The sequence below is a fragment of the Hevea brasiliensis genome, chromosome 10, assembly GCF_030052815.1.
Source record: "Hevea brasiliensis isolate MT/VB/25A 57/8 chromosome 10, ASM3005281v1, whole genome shotgun sequence".
In the NCBI taxonomy this organism is placed as follows: Eukaryota; Viridiplantae; Streptophyta; class Magnoliopsida; order Malpighiales; family Euphorbiaceae; genus Hevea; species Hevea brasiliensis.
In genome coordinates this window covers 79,770,988-79,779,672 of record NC_079502.1, presented here as the reverse complement: position 1 = coordinate 79,779,672, position 8,685 = coordinate 79,770,988, and the positions used below count along the sequence as shown (strand labels likewise).

General features: G+C 33.2%; 1 pseudogene; it reads right to left on the bottom strand.

Annotated features, from left to right (window-relative positions):
- Nucleotides 1-4,172: 4,172 nt before the first annotated feature.
- On the bottom strand, nucleotides 4,173-7,995 carry LOC110637786 (probable thylakoidal processing peptidase 2, chloroplastic; annotated as a pseudogene).
- Between the last annotated feature and the right edge of the window lie 690 nt (nucleotides 7,996-8,685).

Sequence of the window (8,685 nt, the reverse complement as noted above, 5' to 3'; positions counted from 1 at the left end):
AACCATAAGTAATAAAAATTATAAAATTCTAATTCTAATAAAATTCTCAATCTAAACGCACATCATAACTATTAATTAAAAAAATGAATAGTCTAAAAAAAATTAAAATTTACCCAATAAAAAGAAAAAGAAAGATCATAGTTCACTACAAGAAAAAAGGAGATTTGAAACCGAATATTCGGTTTCAAATTAGTGAAAATCGGTTTCTAAATACATTTAGAAACCGATTTGAAACCGAAATATTCAGTTTAAAATCTGCATGTTTCTAAATAAATTAGAAACGAAAAATAACGTCCGTTTCAAAGTCTGAAACCGTTTTCAAACTACTATTCCGTTTCAAAATTAGAAACCACATTAATTCGATTTCAAAATCCGTTTCAATTTAGAAACTGATATTTTTTGTTTCAATTTTTCTGAAACGGATTTCTGTTTCTAATCAGTTTCTAAATTGTAAAAACAAATAAAACACCTTTTAAAACCGAAATGCATTCAATTTTTAAATAGAAACAGAAATTCCGTTTCTAAAATTATTCTTATTCTGAAATCGAAAATTTTACTGTGTTGGATTAGAAAACGAAAATTCATTTCTAATCCACTTCAAATTACTACAAAAATTTTTACTTTTTTTTTATTTAATACATTATTTCTTGCATTAAAGCATATAATATAATATTAATTTTAAATGCTCAATGTGACACCCCTTACCCGTCTACAGTATATCCGAGTAAGACATGTCACACTGTGTACCGGAACACTCTATTTCATCTCAATCATTTTTATTCTTCCTTAATTTATTTTTATTATAGTTTTGAATATAACTTGTGAAATATAACTCATTTAAGTCATTTATTGAAATTATAATTTATTTGAGGTTCCGAAAATTTTATAGAAAATCCGGCAGAGTACAAGCTAAAAATGGAGAAAACAGTTCTTCGGAACCTGTGAAAAACACTTCCAATATTTTCAATCAATCCCAAACTCCATTTCATCAACAAAATCTCAATATGTTTTTCAACAACATTTCCATTTCTCAATCATTCATCTCATATGATAATCATATAAAAGTCATAAATAAATGTTCACTTTTTCATTCATAAACGCAATTTTTACTATTTATATTAATACCAAAATACATTACATAAGTTTCAATTACATATGAGAAATATAAAAGTTAATTACAAAATATCAAAATAAAACCTAGTGTCCTACCAATGCACTGATGACGGTGAGGTGACACGGACACTATGCAGAGCTGCAGGAGGTCTCACCCAGTCTGTGGTCTACTGGGCTCTCGGTCAGTATCTCCAGAACCTACGCGTGGCAAAAGCAACGCGCTAAGCAATAATGCTTAGTGGTGCTAATAATAAAATAAAAAGAAATAACAGAAAATAAATATGCAGTGAATGTATTGATATCTCATTGCAAATAAATTTTCGTTAAGTATTTGTAGATTTATTTATTTTATACTTATTGTATTCATTATTTCATTAAATTTATCCACTTTCATTTTTGGTTGCCCAAGTAACCTATACTGGACGACTGGACTAGATAAATGGGTAAACTAGCACTGGGTATTAAGTACCTCGGGCCGTCACACCATCGGTCACATATGTATCTCCCGGTGTGCAACAGAACAACTAATAAGCTATAATAACATCAGGCACAAGGCCAAATCTCAACACAACGTCAGAATGGCTAAAAGCCATGAAATCACAGAATGGCATAATACCTTGTGCAGTACTGCTAACTGAACCCTATTGGCATGCCAAACTATCCAAACCAATCTTGTTAGGTATACTAGGGCATTTGACACTTTTGAATCTTTCAATTTTTGAATTTCAAGTTTTGGTGTTACTATTCCCTTCATTAGTCAACAAAAATGTTGACTTTTGTATAGAAAATAGGTACATTGGTTTTAACACTCCCAACATACCACATTTTGCATTCAAAATTTGTTGGTATTAATTACCAATACCATTTCTAAGCTTAAAATTAATGGAGCAGAATTTTCAGTTTTCATACCCTATTTTTACTGTTCCATTAGTTACTGTTGCAGTGGGAATTTGAGAAAATGATAAACATGAAAGTTGTTCCTTATTTTGTCTAGTTGAATTTATTTTTTTGAATCACTCCATTTGGAGTTTTGTAGCTCAAGCTATGGTCCAAAAACCACAACTGGCCGGATTGAAATTTTTCTGGACTGACCATATCTACAGTGTAGTGAATAGTGACTGCAACTGCCTTGTTGGATAGGTTCTGGTCATAATTTGGGGTAGGTTTCTTCATGAAAGTTGTTGGCCTATATCTAAGCTTGTTGCTGGTAAAATTTCAGGTCAATTAGACAATTCTACACTGAGTTATGGCCAAATGAACAATCACTGTTCATTTGGTCATTCTGCAGAAACTGGTTGCAGGACACCCGGATTGGGGCAAGTTTTTGGTCCACTTGGTTTGGTCTTATGGGCATGGTTTCTTCACCAAAGTTGTGCCATTATGTGTCTAGTTTCATGTCTAATTGGATAAACACCAATTGAACCTACACAGCCCAAGTTATGGCTGTCTAAACAGGCTGGACACACATCCAAACCTGCTGGTTTCACTAGGCAGCATACCAAATCAGTTTTTTTATGCTACAATTCACTCCAAGTTATGGTCAATTTACCTCAAATGGTCACTAATTGACCATTAAAACTTTAGTTTATGTCCATTTTCATCCACCACCAAAATTAAATTTCAAAACCCTAACCCTAATTGACCAAGCCTCCAATTCATGCATCTTACTCCTAATTTGCTATACTAATCATATAATTTATAAGAGGGGCAGCTAATATGTCACTTTAACCAAAGAATTCTCCTAACTCTAACTCATGTCAAGGCTGCCAAAATTTCATGGAATATAACCATGCTTCATTAATTCAATTTTCATCAAATTTTCAACTTAACTTAGCTCAAATTCATGATTAGAAAGGTATAAAAGTAAAGTATATGGCACTAACCTCTTTGGTGATTTTCTAAGCTTGTTCACACCTCACTTTCTTCCACTTTCTCTTCTTCTAATTGTTGCCCAAGTCTTGCTCTAGTGGTAAGGGAAATTTTTAGTGAAGGGAGGATAAGTTTTTAAGGTGAATTGAAGTAGGAAATGAAGCTTAAGGGAGCTTTAATGGTGGAACCTCTTCTCTCTCTCTCTCTCTCTCTCTCTCTCTCTCTCAAAGGTTTTGGCTGCCCAAAGGTTGAAGATGCAGATTGGTTTTTCAATTTTTTGGTCTCTTTTATCTCTTTTAATGAATTTAACAAATTGTGATTAGTGGATAGGTTTTTAATGACATCATATGATGTCATTATTAGGTATTTTCTTTCATTTTCTTTTCTTTTCATCTCTACTCATTTTCAATTTAATTTTTAGTAATGTTTATTCACATTTTATATCATAATAATTATTTACTTAACTGGACAAGTCGGCCAAAAATTACCTCTGAAGGCAAAATGACCAAAATGCCCTCCGTTTGGCTTAACAGACCAAAATTATCTGTACCGATTGAAAATTTTTCCTAAGTATTTTCTTAGCATTCTAATGCCATAGAAACCTTAATGACCCTTCTCTGGAGTCCCAAAAATTATTTTATGAATTTTTCCCCGGGTCTAGGGCTCCTAGTTGCGAGAACCGCAACTTCTCACTAGGTTACCCATCGCTAGGGCACCGGCTCATTTAACTTGGTTGTATTTTATTTCTAAAATTTTTCCTAAATTTTTCTTATTAATATTTGAGTTAATTATGGTTCCTCACTTTAGTTTAAATATTTTTCCGGACGTTCTAGCTGTCCGGACCGACACTGGTCACCGGAACAGTAGAATGTACGGAGTTGCTACAGGGAGGGTGTTACACTCAATATCACAATATTTACAATATCAAGCAATCAAATTCAAATATCAGTCAACATTATATATAGATATGACAGTAAAGAGTTATAACAATAATGTACTATATGTAAAAATAAAATATCATAATAACAAAAAGAACAAGCTACTTGTCATCAATAATATCATCATTCATCACCAGCCTCTCTACCATCATTCTAATGAGCTGCATTTGGAGTTGGGGCTGTAAACTGCGTACCCTGCCTCATTTGCGCTATCATGTTTTGCATCATTTGTTGCATGCGCTCCTCCAGCGTCTACTCGCGTTGTCCGTCTTTCTCCTCCATTGCAGCCAAACTATCCTTCGGCGTTGCAACAGTTTGAATCTCTTCCTCCATTGCCTCTGACTGAGCACAATGGGATGTAGTATTTACATCTCACAATATATATATAGAATTTAGCAAATTGATAAGCAGATTCCGGATATCATGGTAAGTGCTGCGTACAGTTTTTCAACTCCCAAGAAATTAATCTCTCAATTCCCAGCAGATGTATCAATTTTCTAATTAGACAGCTCAAACAATAGGTAACCATTATAAGAGCCATAAACAAAATAACATCTTTGGCAATTATCACATCAATTAAACTATTCTCACAAGGAAATTTTTACATCCAGAAAAATTAATAGAACCATCATTCAAAATGACAAAAGAGAAGAAAAATTGTGTAGCAAGAAATGCAAATTAAAAGAAAAGAAAAAGAAATTAAAAAAAAATTTCAGTATGCAAAATTAAGCCACTTACCTCAGATAAATAAAAAAACCTTTCCAAAAACGGCTTGCACATCAAGTTTTCTCTTAAATCCTAGTGTACCCTGTCATATCCATAACAACTGGGCCTAAAAAGTATAAAATAGAAGAAAGCAGTACTTCATTATGCAATTCAAGCAGAAAATTAGTCCTAATTAATTAGTAACATTCTACATTTTTGCACAGAAAGATCCACCTTATTTGACTCTCACCAACTTCCCATTATATTATATTTGTTGCACCCACATGTTTGTCAGTGTACCTATGGCTAGCTAGTTCCCCTATAAGCCGCACATGGGGTTTAATATGGACGGACCATAAATTGTTTTCTTTTAATTACTTAAAAGTCTTTTAGAGCAATTACGAGTTGGGAATTGCACATGAATGTTTAAGACCAATTGTTTCAATACTTAGCTTTATGAATACTACAGCATAAATCTTTACTAGGCTGTTGGCCAATTATGAGGTGGGAGAAGCCTAGTGTTTATCTATCTCATTTATATATATATAATAAAAAAGAAAAGATGACAAGGCATGGGACCCTATTCTCTCTCACAAAAAGGGAAAAAAAAATTTAATGTAATGTCAGTAATGGCAAGGGCACTCAAGTGTTCTGCAAACTTCTTAAGAAACTAGTCTTGCATTTGAAAGGTGCACTAATTAATGCAATGATTCAAATACATGAACAAAAAAATAAAATAAAGATTAAAGAGCTCAGGCATTCTTTGTTGATATTATAGTGTATATGAGACCTACCAATACAAGTAGGACATGCATGCATCCAAAGCTAGCAAGTTAAAATTAACTTTATCAAATAGCAGTAAGAATAATAACTCAGACTATGGATGAAGGCTATCTGCAAAGGACTAAATCACATTAAAACGTGTAGTACTTGGTAAGAGAAGGAACAAGGAAACTTGATGAAATTTCACATAGCTTGATTGTGCCTTAGAGGCGTTAGCTATTTAAAACTCAATCATGCAAGTGAATCAATTATAGGATCCTATTATTGTTTTCCTCTTTCTTGATAAGCAAATTATCTCACTTCTTTTTTCTCCATTATCTTGACGCTTCTTATTTTTGGGTTATCTGTCCTATTTAAAAGCAGTAAGGCATGATATGCATGGAACCTGCCAAGTCTCACTTGGGCACACAGACAAAAATGGTGGCATAACATAGTAGGCCCTGGTTTCCACACCAGTTAAATTTTAATTTTTGGTGACATTATGCTTATGCCCACTCAAATCCCCATCCCAAAAAGCCAAAATAATAATTCTTGCCACAATTAAAGATGAATTAGCTTGGTAATTAAGTTAAGCTTCTCACTATATATTCACTTCTGGAAAAAGTTATACTATCAAATCGATTTATACAAACAATTAATCAATCATAGCTATCAGTCTTATCCTATCCAAATTCCCCCATATCCAATTCCTACATTTATGGGCTATTGCTAGTTCAACGTAATGGACAAAAGTTTCAACTAAATTACAGGGCAGCTTCCTGCAGGCAGTCTGGTCCTGTCCTTCTATATTAATTATATCCTTCTCATTATCCACATTATATTTGTGCAAGAAGACACTGCCCTTACATCTCTCATCAGAAGTATCTTTCAGAGATGCTTCTTCTGTGGAAATCTGCAGCTTTCAAGTGATAGCAGTCTAGTTTCTAAGCAATATATGTTTGGGGCCAATCTATCAGTAGCTAGTAGGCCAAACTTGATAATTTGTTACCTTATTTTACTGGTTTATCACTATTATGAGCTTTATACTCATCTTATTTGGAATAAGCATTTCCACTAGCTAGTTGATTCTGAATGGCCATTAAAGCTTCAGATTCTTTTTTAACTAATGAATTGTACCATCTTCTTTCTAATTGGCTCTTCCTCGTGTTATAAATACCTAATTAATTGGAACAACCAGCATTAACCTTAATGATCAAAATTTGAAAGCGCTCATCCTAACGGATGTCAAATTTGTTTCTTCTATAATTTTGTTTATTTGAAAGATGATTATCAACAAAATTTTCAATTTTTCTTTTAATAAAAAATAGATTTCTTCTACATAAATCCTTCTACATAGATAACATAGATTTTTTCTCCAATCTCGAGAACATAATACAATACTAGGCTATCACAATACCCATAGAAAACCACAAACAATTGCCACCATGAAGTAGAATGTATCCACAACGCTAAATCATCATTGATTGGAATAAGATGGATTTGATTTCTGGTTGTTAAGCACCCTATGTTTCATACCAAATATGAATACTGAATTAAACTAAGGGCATACAAATTTTTACCTTTTCTACGAGAATGTGATCACCTACATCCAGAGTAGGGTACATGGAAGTTGAAGGAATGGATCTGGGCTTTGCCAAAGCCAACAGCGGCAACTGTAAAAATGGCCTCGGCATCCTCTAAGCAAAAACTAAACACCTTAGATAACCAGCTTCCGCTCTTGTCAAGCTCCTTCCCAATAATCTTTAACATCTCAGTATTACTCTCTTTCCTTACACAGCTTACAGTCCCACCTTTATCCACATCACTACTCTTCGGCCCAGGAGCCGACTCATTACAAGGAAGCCACCTTGATCCCTGAAAAAAGGGAAGGATCGAGGAGGCTTTAAGTGGCGAAATTCCAAAAACGCCCATGCAGGATGAAGAAGCTAAAATCCCAACTATTAACTTCATCAGTGAGACCAACCCGATGGCAATTGGACTCCTACAGTTATCGCCGAATATTTCTCCGACCATGGTATCGTACAAAGAAACTGAACTCTTAGTCCAGGAATTTAACTTCTAGCTTGGGCGATGGCAATAGAATTGAAAATCGTGCGTCTGCGGTGCAAGGGGTTCCAGATCGAAATTTTGCACAGTAGGAGAAGCGAAGATTCGAGAACGAACCCAACAATAGTGGAGGGAGCGGTAATTTCCAACCCGGAAGCCAACGCAGGAGGCGATGTTTGGGGCAACATGGCTAGGGTAGGTGAAGGTAACGTGAATAGCCATATCAGCAATTCTGATAAGCCGGACAACAATCTAGTAAATAGTTGCTTCGAAAAGTGAGAGAGAAGATCTTAGAAACCCTAGAAGCAAATAAATGCCATTTCGATTGAAGAAATCAGTGAATCGGAGACGGAAGGATGGAATTGAAACTTAGAACTAGATTAGTGGGGTAAAAAATGGTCACGATTAAGATTATTGACAATGAATGAATAAGGGATTTGATTACAAGGTGGGAAACGGGGTGGGTTCCAGAGCTATTTGAGTCTCTGAGGGAGAGAGTGCAAAAGGTCAGAAGAGGAAGCAAGGACTTACAATGATGAAAACGCTGAGAATCGGGAGAGTTTTGGGTTTAATACAGCGCGCTTTGCTAGAAATTGAAAATAATCTGTATCTAAATTTAACCAAAAGGAATTAAAAACTATCATCAGTTTATAAGTTGGTTTTAAAATTTATAAAATAAAATATATAATAGATAAATTTTAAAATTGTAAATCATCAATTTTTAAGGGTAGATAAAGAAATTAAAAATTGACGGATATCAATTTTTATTTTGATTTTAAATTTTAATAAATAAAATAAAAATTATATTAATTTTAAAATCAACATAAATCTATTTTTAAATATAAATCGAAAATATTTTTATTTTAAAACAAAAAACAATCGATTTCTAAGTTAAACTAAAAAGAATTAAAAACTGATCGGAATCGGTTTCTAATATGACTAAAGGAAATAGAAACTGACAAAAATTAGTTTCTAAGTTAACTTTAAAATTTATGAAATAAAATATACAATAGATAAATTTTGAAACCGATAGCAATCGGTTTTTAAGTATACATAAAGAAATTAGAAACCGACAAGTATCAGTTTCTATTTTTAATTTAAAATTTAATAAATCAAATAAGAATTATATTAATTTTGAAACCGACATACATCGGTTTCTAAATATAAATAGAAAATATCTTTATTTTGAAATCGAAAATAATCGGTTTCTAAATTAAACTAAAAGAAATTA